This window comes from Callorhinus ursinus, unplaced genomic scaffold (assembly GCF_003265705.2).
Source record: "Callorhinus ursinus isolate GAN/ISIS: 27379988/994484 unplaced genomic scaffold, GSC_fseal_2.0 scaffold40, whole genome shotgun sequence".
Lineage (NCBI taxonomy): Eukaryota > Metazoa > Chordata > Mammalia > Carnivora > Otariidae > Callorhinus > Callorhinus ursinus.
In genome coordinates, this window is record NW_027397102.1 from 5,911,773 (window position 1) to 5,924,565 (window position 12,793).

The following is a 12,793-nucleotide window of genomic DNA, read 5'->3' on the forward strand; positions in this document are numbered from 1 at the left end:
TGAGGACCTATGGGATAAGCGGGGTTGGGAATTTTGAGTTGCGAGGTTCAGTTAAAGTTTTAAAAAAGGTCATGATCCTTAAAATTTTAAGTTAGAAGGGGAAGACAAAAAAAAAAAAGCTCAGGTTTAAGAGGTGAAGTTGCTGTAAAATATAAACTCGTAATAAATTATTCTTATTTTTCACAGATGGGTAAAATACGAATATTACTATGAAATCTCTCCAAATTATAATTGACGGGGGCTTAATGGAAACATTAGTGGTTGGAATTTTATATGTGACATTAAAATATCCAAGGTAATTTATTAGACGCCATCTCTAGATTTGTGGGAAGAAAGGGGATCTTTGACGGTATCACTGCATTTTAAGTAAAAATTCTTGGAAATTCCAAGAGATGCTTTGGGAAAAATTAGCTAGAATAATTATTCTCTTACTGAGGAATTTTATAAGTTTGGATTTAAATATTTTCTCATCTTTAAAATTTCGATATATGGGGGGGATAATGAATATGTAATGGCCTTTTTATCTTTAGGATTGTTTCCCGTTGCACCAAAATGGTTCTAAAAAGTACTGTTTTACACTTGTGTTAATGAAGATTGGTAGGCTTCAGACTGTTAACTAATTGTAAACCCTTGATATCGGAAAACCTTTTTTTTTTTTCCCTAAAGTTTTAGGGAGCGTACGATCTGGAAACCACTTACGTAAATGAATCTATAAAGATTGTATTTATTTTTTGATCTTGCTCTGTCTATATATGTTTCAGATGCAAGATTTACCTTTATAGAGACAAAAATCTTGGCAGATTTCATCATTGTTTCATCAGTTTCTATGCTAGATAAACAATTGTATTTTACTGTTTGAGAACTTTTTTTTCTGGGTATGAAAGTGAAAAATATTTTTTAAAAGTTCTTCCCTAGATGCTTAATATGTATTAACACAGTGCTTCCAATAAGTCCACATGTAGACTAGAACAATCCACTAAAGCTTATGCATTTCCATGTTTTTGTTATTTTTAGTTATATGTATGTAACCTATAAAGTAAGCCTTTTTAAAAAAGTGGTTTTAAAGTGTTTTGCATGTTGTTGAACTTCTTAAAAGGGGGATCTTTAGGATAGAATAGGGTTTTTAGTATAATTAAGATCTAAAGATATTTGTTCAGTTAGGAAGTTTGTTATTGTCCATGTTAGGTAAAAAAAAAAATGCATAACCTGTATGTTTGACGAACCAATTAGAAGATTCAGATATTGTTTTTATTTTTATGAGTTGTGAACTAATTTTGACTCCAAAAATTGCCCTCATCTTTTTTCTTGGACATCTTATGTCTTAAAGTTAGATTTAGAATTTATTTTTGATCTTAAGCCCAGTAATAGAAATATTTAAAGTATATGTATATTGTTATTGCTATTGAAGCAAGGAATTGAAATGTCTTAAAATCATTAATTTTTATTACAAAGAAAGTATGGAAAGGAAAGACATCAAATTTTAATTGTTTTTATTAAATATTGAATACCTATAAAATATTTGTAAAACGTGAGTACAGAATAAAAAGCGATACAACAAACACCTGTGACCCAATTTAAGAAAACTACCATTCCTTTTAAATTCCCTTGTTTACCCCTTCCCTAATCACATTTCTTTCCTTCCCTCTTTAGAGGCAACTGCTGTCTCAAATTTATGTATAATTTCCCTGTTTTTCTTTATAGTTTTATCATAGTATTTGCATCCCTAAACAATATGTTATTCACTGTTGCATATTTCTAAACTCTGTGTAAATCATAGTGCTTTTTCTTCATTGATTTGCTTTTGTAACTCATAATGTTCCTTGTCTGCATTATTGCTTGTAACCATAGTTGATTCATTTTAACTGCTGTATTCCACTGTATGAACATTTTGTAATTTTTCATCCATTGTCCTATCCAATTCAGGTCTCGATATTTGTGTTGTTTCCAGGTTAATATAGCCTCTAAGGATATATTAGTGTTATATTAGCACATATTCTAAACACTTAAGATCAATAACTTAAGTCTCCTAAACATATTAGGATGAAATCTTGAAATGTTTATTTTATTAAAGTGATGATTAAAGTTAACCTTTTTAAAGCCAGATGTAATCTTTAACATAATTTTACTCTCTCACCCTAGGAACTATTATTCATTTATTGTTTATTGTATTTATATTTCTTATTGTTTTGGGTTATCTTAGATCTTGGCTTTGTTTCTTCCACTCTTCTAGATTTAATAATACCTTTAACCCTGACTCACCTAAATAGGCAACTACTTTTTTCTCCTTTCACCCTTTGAACAGAGCTATAATGATAAAAATGACAAGTATAGGACTTCCAAAATTGTTCTTTTGGAACTTAGTTAACTCTAAATATGAAGGTTTAACTGAAGCAGCATCAGTTTATCAGTTGATAAACTCAGATATGGAAAATTTCAGTTATGGATACTTAGAAAGATGTGTTTTAAAATATCTGTGAATTTGCAACAGGGTAATTGAGATTTAAAGAACCAATACAGTATCTTAAGTCAGCATCTATTGAAGATATTAAAATTTGACATTATTCAAATAAAGCTAATGTGGTAAATTATAATTCCTTCAGTAAATTGAGTTATTTTCATGGTTAATCATTCTTAGTTCTCTAAATATTTTACAATATACTGTGTTAAAAAGAATAAGCTTTGCTTTTTAAAGTTAAAAATATTTATTAAAACATTTCAGTTAAAATCTAAATTATTTAATATTTTAAAAAATTTCATTTCATTGTTTTGTGATAACACAGCATTTTTGTTATATGTTACCAAATGATTTCAAGATGATCAGAAAATTAAATAGTACATACAGTTAAACATTCATTGAAGTAAAAAGAAAGTAGACCAGAAATGAGAATGGTATAGTATATGTAATATTTCTCAAATTTTGGTTTCTTGTTAAAAATACCAATGGCTGGGACTCATCTCTCTAGGTTCTGATAGAATAAAAATGGAATGGGTCCCAGAAGTCTATATTTTGCCTCTGTTTGTGTAACTGAAATGAACATTTAATATAGAGTAATATATATTCTGTAATGCCTATTAGCTCAATTTAGATGAACTTCATAGTTTACAAAATCTTTTTTTTAAAAGATTTATTTATTTATTTGTTTTGAGAGAGTGAGAATGAGAGAGAGAGAGAGAGTACATGAGACTGGGGAGGGTTAGAGGGAAAAGCAGGCCCCTCGCCGAGCAGGGAGCCCCATGCGGGACTTGATCCTGGGACTCCAGGATCATGACCTGAGCCGAAGGCAGTTGCTTAACCAACAGAGCCACCCAGGCGCCCCATAGTTTACAAAATCTTATACACCATTTCATTTGATACTTAAAGTAGTCTGAGGCAAGCTGAGTAGGCATTATGACCCTCTTTTTACCAGTTAAAAGAAAAAGGGGGGGGAAGCTCAGAGAGATCATATGATTTGCCCAAGCAAGTTTTATTTTAAGTCAGATCTACACCCAAGTGGGGCTTGAACTCAAAGATCATGAGTGAAATGCTCCACCAACTGAGCCAGGCAGGAGCCCCTGCCCAAGCAAGTTTTGAGTAAATGGAGTCTATATTCAATTCAGGTCTCCTTGATTTCTAATCTAGTACTTTTGAATGCATGTAGCAGATAGGCAAGGAGGACTCATTAGATCACTTCTGCTTCCAGCTTTCTATAGTTTAGGTGCCCATTTGGTATAGGAGTAAAATGAACAGTTATTCCACCTGGTCAGCAGTCTCTCTGGTTTCTTTAAGAAAATTCAGTTTTCTAAAAATCATAGAGAGGTAGAAACTAAGGGTCTTTCTTTTCTTTAAGTTTTTTATTTAAGTTCCTGTTAACATACAGTGTAATATCAGTTTTGGGTGTACAATTTAGTGATTCAACACTTACATACAATACCTGGTGCTCATCACAAGTGCACTCCCTAATCCCCATCACCTATTTAACCCATCCCCCCACCTCCCCTCTGATAACCATCAGTTTTTTTCTCTGTAGTTAAGAGTACATTTCTTGGTTTGCCTCTCTCTTTTTTCTCCCCATGATCATTTTTTGTTTGTTTGTTTCTTAAATTCCACATATGAGTGAAATCATATGGTATTTGTCTTTCTCTGCCTGACTTATTTCACTTGGTATAATACTCTCTAGCTCCATCCATGTCTTAGGGTTTTTCTTTTTTTTTACCTTATTTTATTTAAATTCAATTAGTTAACATATAGTGTATCATTAGTTTCAGATGTAGAGTTCAGTTATTCATCTGTTGCATATAACACCCAGTGCTCATTACATTAAGTGCCCTACTTAATGCCCATCACCCAGTTACCCCATTCCCCAACCCACCTCCCTTCCAGCAACCCTCAGTTTGTTTCCTATAGTTAAGAGTCTCTTATGGTTTGTCTCCTTCTCAGATTTCATCTTATTTTATTTTTCCCTCCCTTCCCCTATGATCCTCTGTTTTGCTTTTTCGTAGGGTCTTTCTTGTTCATAATGGGAAAAGTTTTTCCCTAGGCAGGCAACAAACACCTAGCTGGTTTTATTTTTCTGTTGGTTTTGATTTGCAGAATTTCCTAGACTAGCACTCTTCAAGTGACAAGAGAAAGACTAGAGCTACAGAAGAGGTAAAACTCTATTAGCTGAGGCAAATAGAAGATGATGTAGGAACAGAAGTTTGAAGACAAGAAGAATGGGTTTGAGTGGCTGCAGTAGCTGAGTCTAAGGTTCAACTGAATAGAAAAGAAAGGAAAAATAAATCCACATATTTATCATTTTTATAAGTGGTCATTCCTAAGATTTCATTGTTATTTTAATAATAAATGGTGATATTTGGTGATTGTAATACATAGTTGTCAGAAAGATAATTTCTCTAGGAAGCTTTGATTTTTAACAGAGCACTCAAGACTTTAAAATTTGCCTTTGCCAGGAAACCTTTTAAAAACTTGAATAATCAGTGCAATTATATCTTGTCATTAGATGAGTTGATTGATTCTTAAAGGGTGAAATGGTGAGAAAGAATAAAGTATTTGCTATTATTAGAGATAATTTCCCAATTTGGGATGATTCCAAGTTACTTTTGAGAGTTGTGTGATTCAGAAATTCTTTAATATAGGTGTAGGTTCTCATAGAGAAACTCACTTTTAATAAAACTTTTCCTTATCTCTATTATTTTACCATCTAGGAGCTGTTTGAAGAAAACTCTTTAAGAGAAGAAAAAGAAAAAAAATAAGAGACTTTCATCAGAAGGACAGGTGAAGGCAAGGTAAAAAACAAAACACTCTCTTAAAAGTCTACTACTCTGTACTCCTGTATGCCATTTTCCTGACCACAGCACCTACACACTTAGTTCTAGATACTGCTTTTATTTACTGTTACTTTCTTACCATGGAATGATTATGGAATCTCACGTCAAAATTCTGTCAAAGTCATTCTCATGGTTTTAGAAATTTATCTGGTAATTGGTTAGAACAGAGTTAGAATGCTTTGTAAATTCTTTGAGTTCTCTATAATTTAGTACACACGTTCCATTTTTTAAAGTTTTTTATTTTAATTGCAGTATAGTTAACATACATTCTATTATTTTCGAATATTATTTTTTCCCCAAATCAGCTATAGTGTGGTCCACAATTCTTCCCTCTGTGTCAGGGTTTTACAACGAACACTATAGACATTTTGGGCTGGTCAATTATTTGTTTTGGAGGGCTCTCCTGTACATTGTAGGACATTTAGCACCATCCTTGGCCTCTACCCTCTAGATATCAGTAGCTTCTTACCTCCTCCAAAGTTGTGATAACCAAAAATGTCTCTAGAGATTGCCAAATATCCTCTGGAGGATAAAATCACTTCCAGTTTAGAACCACTACTCTAGCTCTACAGTCATCTGTTGCTGCCTTTATGCTAAGTCAACAGATGCACAACAACATTAAGAGCAAAACATTAAAAAAAAAAAGTCTTTCATCTTTCAGCTTATTCTTTTTTTAAGGATAACCATAGCAAATGTAATACAGCAGTAACATGTCTAGATTTTGAACTGTTTTACTGAAATTGGTAAAATTGGATCCAGGAAAGGGGTTTTGAAGTCACTGTAAAAATTTTCACTTTGGAGGCATTGGAAAGAGCAGAACATTTAGAGTCATTCAGAGCTAGGTTTGAATTTCTGGTTCCTATATTTAGTATGTCATTATCTAGGACAAATTATTTAATCTCTTTGTGTTTCAATTTCCTCATTTACAGAAACAGAGGAAATAATATTTATGTCCTAGGTTTATTGTGAAGATTAAATGAGATTATCCTGAATGTTAGAATACTTAGAGGCTCTCAGAAATGATAGCTTAGTAATGTCTTCTGCAGCCAAAAAACCCTTAACAAAGAGGTAAACATCAAGAAAGGTATTTGAAACAAAAGAGAAAATCATACTGATATAAAAGCCTGGTACCTTAGTCCTTGGAAAAATTGTGACATTTCTGTTCACCACTTCTTGAGAAAGAATTAATGTCAAGAGAGGGGCCAGAGAGGAAGTTACAAAAAGTGCCAGAAGGGCTTTGATCAGACTAAACTATTTAATATTAATAGAATATTTACTATTCTTCTGTATAGAAAGAATGGGTTGATTGAATCAGAATGAAATCATGAAGTGTATGGGTGGAGTAAATATGAATTTGTTCCTAGGATCTTAAGCAACTAAGAGTAGGTGATCTTCCTGACTCAGCCTACTGAATGATAGAGGGAGGTATTCCTTTTTTTTGTTTGTTTTTAACAAGTTTATAGTATGTGCTCTCAGTATTACATGAGTCTCTTTGTAGTTTTATAAGAAAATTTATTTTTATGAGAAATTTTTAAAATACAGAAGGTATAAAAATAATGTATTAAACATCCATGTTTCCACCTCCAAGAACTGACAAAAGTCAATATTTTTAAAGATTTATTTATTTATTTTATTTTTTAAAGATTTTATTTATTTTTTGACGGGGGGGGGAACACAAGCAGGGGGAGTGGGAAAGGGAGAAGCAGACTTCCCACTGAGCAAGGAGCCCGATGTGGGGCTCGATCCTAGGACCCTGGGATCATGACCCAAGCCGAAGGCAGACACTTAACCGACTGAGCCACCCAGGTGCCCCTATTTATTTCTGAGTGATAAGGGGGAGGAGGAGGAGCAGAGGGAGAGGGACAAACAGACTCCCCACTGAGCATGGAGCCAAATGGATCTCAGGACCCTAAGATCACGACCTGAGATCAGGCCCTGAGCCAAAGCCAAGAGTTGAATGCTTAACTGACTGCACCACCCAGTGCCCTGACAACAGTCAGTATTTTGTCACATTTGTTTCCCATTCTTTTTAAAATAAAATAAATGAAACAATATAGTGAATTTGAAGTCTCCTTTGACCACACTCACTAGTCTTATTCTCTGCTCTCCTGGAAGCAACTACTTTCGTGATGTAATGTGTGTATCCTTTTCCACGCATAAATATGCATTCATGGAAAATATACAATATTTTACATGTTTTTACATTTACATCAATATTATACTTAATATATGTCTAGGTTCCATACCTTTTACTCAGCATTACTTTTGACACCTACCCATGTTGATGTTTATACATTTGTGTATGTAATAATTTATCATATAAATATGGCTTATTTTATTATCCATTTCCTTTTTATGGATATTTATAGGTTGCTTTCATATTCTTTTCCAATTACAAGAAATGCTGCAGTGACTATGTAACACTGTACACATTTGCAAGAGTTCTCTAAGGTATATACTGGAAGTAGAATTACTGGGACATAGGTAGAAATAGCTGTATTAAGATAAATGAAAAAGTATTTTATATGTTAAAAAAGGTTTGTATACTGAAAATAAAGATTCAAAAAGAGTTAAATTTGCATGCATTTAATGGAAGAATTTATGGCTTTTATTTGGGATAGTTTAGAAGTCAGATATGCAAGAACAGTTCAATGAAATATTGATTGTCTACTATATGCTCAGAACTACACAACTGATATCAGAAACATAATACTGAGATGAATGGACTAATCCAGAATACCTTTTTTATGCTCTTATTCAGTCAAAAGGTAAGACTATCTACAGGACAAATCAATGTACCAGGCAAAAGTATACAGTTTGAGTATTCAGGTTCATTGCCTGTTTGATTAATTAGCATAGCCCTGGCCTAGAAAGTTTGTCATATGCTTTCCTCTTCTCTGAACCTCACAATTTTAATGACCATTGTTGATGAGTTGTAGCTGACGTATACTGAAAGTTAACATTTTCATGTATATTATTCTTTCCTAAAATAGATATTGGGTAAGGCATGTGAAGATATAGAGGGGAAGTATATATCAATTGATCCATCATAAAGCTAGAATAAAAGAGGCAGTCAATTAAAAGGCAAATTCTGACAAGAATGTAAAGGAAAAAAGAATTTATGAAAAAAATGTAGAACAACAAGAATCCTGTGGGCACTCTTGAGAGGAACTTAGTCAAATGGTATTTATTAGATTTTTTTCATAGAACTTTTCATTGAGATAACCACTTTCACCACAACAAGTCTCAAATTCCATATTTGGCCAAAAAAGGCTTAAAATTTCATTTCACAAATTATGCCAGACCTTGTATATCTCAGTTCCCTGAAATCAAAACAGTGAATTTTTATGGTAACTAAATTCAGTTGACCTATTTCTAAGTCAGGCCCTAAGCTGAAGCTTAATGAGACTTGGGCAATGATCCAGAATACACAAAAGTTAATAACCTATTTCTTTTATTTTTCAGATTTAATTCTTTGTAAAAAGAAATCCTCCAACATTTCTCATCTATCTAACTGAAGTTTCCCCAACTGGAGGTAAGATACAAAGTTTAGAGAGGCACAAATGTATGAATTGGAGGGGAAAAGAAAGGTTATGGAACTTGCTAAAGACCATACATCATACAACATGAATGAAGCCTTTCATTTCTTGTTTCACCCTACAGATAACCCATCATTTAAGATGTATTTATGAACAGGGTAGAAAGGATCATCTTGAAAATTCTCTTTGACAATTACATTAATAAATAAAGTATGGTTTTAATAAGCAGTTATTCAACTTTGGATAGAGGGAGGGAAAGAAAAATTATGGACATATATTTGATAGGCATATTCTCCATTATATTATTCTTCTTATATTTCTTCATTTTTACTTATACAAGTAGTACTTTGTTAATGTTCCTTTCTCCTTTCTTATTAGACTTTCCCTATTTTTTTTTCTTACTAATTCTCATATTCATCCTTAGTACCAGCCTTTTTGGATACTTTTAAAGTCATGCTTAACCAAGGAATCTCAAGCTCAACGTAAATTTCTATATTTAGACTCAGAAAGGTTTACTGGAATTCATAGGATACAGTGAAATTAAGGTGAATATTTAGTTAATAGTGTTATATTATACAAATAGGGGCCACGCTGGGTGCATGAGTGTATAAATGTTCCAATACCTCATGTTAATATTTGCTAGAAGCCTATCAACTTCTAAAAAGGTATCATTTAGAAATTTGGTGTCAAATAATCAGAGTGTCACACTCTGTACCATATAATAATCACTGTGGTAAACAACTTTGATTACTATATAAATTGTTATTATCTTTTTAGCTGTATGCCTTATTTCTTCAATTAGTTTATAAGCATCTTTAGGACCAGGTCATTTTATTCCTTATAGGACTTCTGACCCCTGGAACCAACTGATTTCCTTGCATATAGTTGAAACTTAGTACATTTTTATTGTTGATGAAGTTTTATTATTACTTTTTAAATTAGAGCTATTTCTTTTATTCAGACAGCTTCTTTAATATCTAGTTACATTTCCATGATTGGGAGATAAATGCAAATATTTGAGTAGTAAGAGATTTGGAACAGATTAATTAGCTGAAAAGAGAAGAGAAACTCTTAGTTAATTTTCAGCAGGCAAAAATGTCTGGTAAAATAATTTCTCCTAAGTGAATATATCTGAATTTGAGAATTGCCTGTTCAATACAGATTATTTATATTTAAACATATTAGATTCGTTTAATACCTCAGTAACTGAGCATGAATCAGCTTCCAACAGAATTAGCAGTGGAAAATGTACCTCAGGTGTCTTTGGTCTGATAATGAAAAAATTAACTAATTTTGGTGCTAGAAGAGTTGTTCCTGATTTTATGACTCTGATATCTTTATGAATGGTATAATTATAAGTTAGTTGATTGACAGTCCTATAATTTTATAGTTATGAAATATCATATATTGAAGTGTCCTTCTAGTTAGAATACATTTCAAGATAAATATATCCACCTCCACCACAAAAGATTATTTTCATTGTGAATAGCTAAAAATGAACACCATGTCAAAATACCATGTAGTTAAGTGTTATAGGAAAAAAAGTCCTGGTTTATTATTTTTTAACTGTATATGAATCATTTTAGTGATAGAAAGAGATGTAGTAAGAACTTTTAAATATTGGCCTTCTCTAAAATGGAAAAGACAAAGAACTATCTTCAAGCATGTAATCATAGGACAAGTTGAGATCACAAACGTCACAGAGAATATACTGATTTTATTAAACCTATAGTTTCCTCTTCTTTGTGAAGCAGACTTGTGGTTTTAATTACTCTTTGGGATTTTGTTCTTGGAGGAAGGTTTTCCTAATGTCTTTGTGCTAATATCATAATATGGGATATTTTTTGTTGAAACTAATTAATTAATGAACATTTTGGGATACCTTCTATTTTCCCACATCTATGGATAAAAAAGTAATGTAAGACATAAATGTGTCCTGGAGGAAGTTGTAGAAATCAAGCCAGCATGTATTAAACAATCAGAGAACACTAAGTGTTAACTTTGCATCACTGGCCTGACATAGAAGATACCGGTGTTGACCAGATTGCTCAAGGTTTCATGAAAGACATCAGACTTAAAAGATTAGGATAGGTCACAGGGGAAAGGAATGTAATTCCAGATAGGTAGAATGACATAATCAAAGACACATGGGTGAGGATTAATACCTATTTACATTCCAGGACTGTGCCTGTGTTGGTATAGTCAGCAACCCCACTTTAAATCCTAACTGGGAGACTATGAAACTCTAGTGCTTATATAGTTAAGTAATATATTTCTTGTTTATTCCGTGGCATATATTCACTGACTGAAAATGCTACAAATCAAATAAGCATATCAAGGATAATGTCTTAGTAACATTTTCCTAGTTAACTCTGTCCTAAGTAGAAGAGCTAAAGATGTCAATCTTTAAAAAGATAGTTTAGAGCTGTGTGATACTAAAATAGTTTTACAAGTTCCAGAACCAGGTGAGTGAGACTGAGAAATCTGTTATCCTTTGCTTATTGGTTGATATTTATGGCATCATTACACTATCTTACACATAAGCAAAAACAAAAGTACAGGTTTTACTGTTTTACTGTACTACCTATAGTGACACCATTATTTTTTTTTTTACTTTGTACTTAATATAACACAATAGCAATGATGCTACAGTAAGATCTTATTATTGCTAAATAACTCAGTGGGAAGATGAATAATGAGATGATTCATAAGTTGTAAATAAAATTAAAGATTTTAGTATTGAAAGATATGTTCTTTATTATTTGTTCCTTTAAATAAATTTTAAACTAATATCTTATCGGATGGGAGATCAATAACCACACAGTTCTAATAGAAGAGTGAAAAAGATCCCAATTTAGGCATTTGAACCAAAAGAAATGTTATTTTGATTCAAGTAGATTTGGAGAATACTTTGATAATTTGTATCATTAATTTTAGAAATTGATAGTGTTGGTTTCTGTTCAGACTGGTTAACTCTATGTGATTTAAAGCTGAATTTTCATATAAACAAAATGAATTTTGAATTTGGTATAAACTATAAAATATGTTTCATTAAATTATGACTCTTTTTCTCAAAGTAAGAAATAAATTTCAACTGAAGTTTTTAGTCTGTGGAAGTTACAGGAAGAATGCAGATTGTTGGTTGCACATGATATGGGAGAAATGATGTGTCATATTTGATAGTTTGTGTTCAGGGAGGTTACAGAGCAGTAGTTCAGCTTCTTTGGATATTTGTGATAAAGGCACGTGTATTAGAAGAACCAGGGGAACTCTTCACTAATAACTCTACATATTGAAACAAAACTGAAAAATAAAATGAAGACAATTTCAAATCAAGTAGTTTTGTGCAGTGTCCTTAATGTAGCTGACCTTCTGACCCTGTAGAATAGAATCATATAAAGTTAGAGATGCTAAGGTTCTTTTTTTTTAAGATTTTATTTATTTATTTGAGAGAGAGAATGAGAGAGCAAGAGAACACAAGAGTGGGGAGAGTCAGAGGGAGAAGCAGACTCCCTGCCAAGCAGGGAGCCCGATGTGGGACTCGATCCCGGGACTCCAGGATCATGACCTAAGCCAAAGGCAGTCACCCAACCAACTGAGCCACCCAGGTGCCCCTGATGCTAAGGTTCTTAATAACCCTGTCCAACCCTTTTATTTCACAGAGAAGACTGAAGTTCAAAGTGGTGAGGTGACTTTCCAAGTCCTACACACAGTATTAGAGTCAATATTAAAATCTAGATATCCTCTTTTGCAAATCCAGTCATTTTGCTTTTATTATAGCATATTGCCTGTATGAAACAAAGTATGATTTGAACATTGTTGTTAAAAAGATGCTAACCCTGGTAAATCTTATCCTCTCATATACCAGAAATCCCTAATATTAGTGATTCTTATGTAATCTTGTTATAATATCCCCCAAAGGGAACAATACATTATAGACAACAACT

At 32.6% G+C, this 12,793-nt stretch overlaps 1 protein-coding gene across 1 annotated transcript in view; it reads left to right on the forward strand.

Annotated features, from left to right (window-relative positions):
• TENT5D (terminal nucleotidyltransferase 5D) overlaps positions 1–12,793 on the forward strand; it is a 103,402-nt gene that overhangs the window by 162 nt on the left and 90,447 nt on the right. Inside the window, exons 2-3 of the mRNA XM_073880918.1 lie at positions 5,185–5,265; positions 8,773–8,842. The gene's annotated coding sequence lies outside the window, so the exon portion shown is untranslated. The remainder of the gene's footprint in view (positions 1–5,184; positions 5,266–8,772; positions 8,843–12,793) is intronic.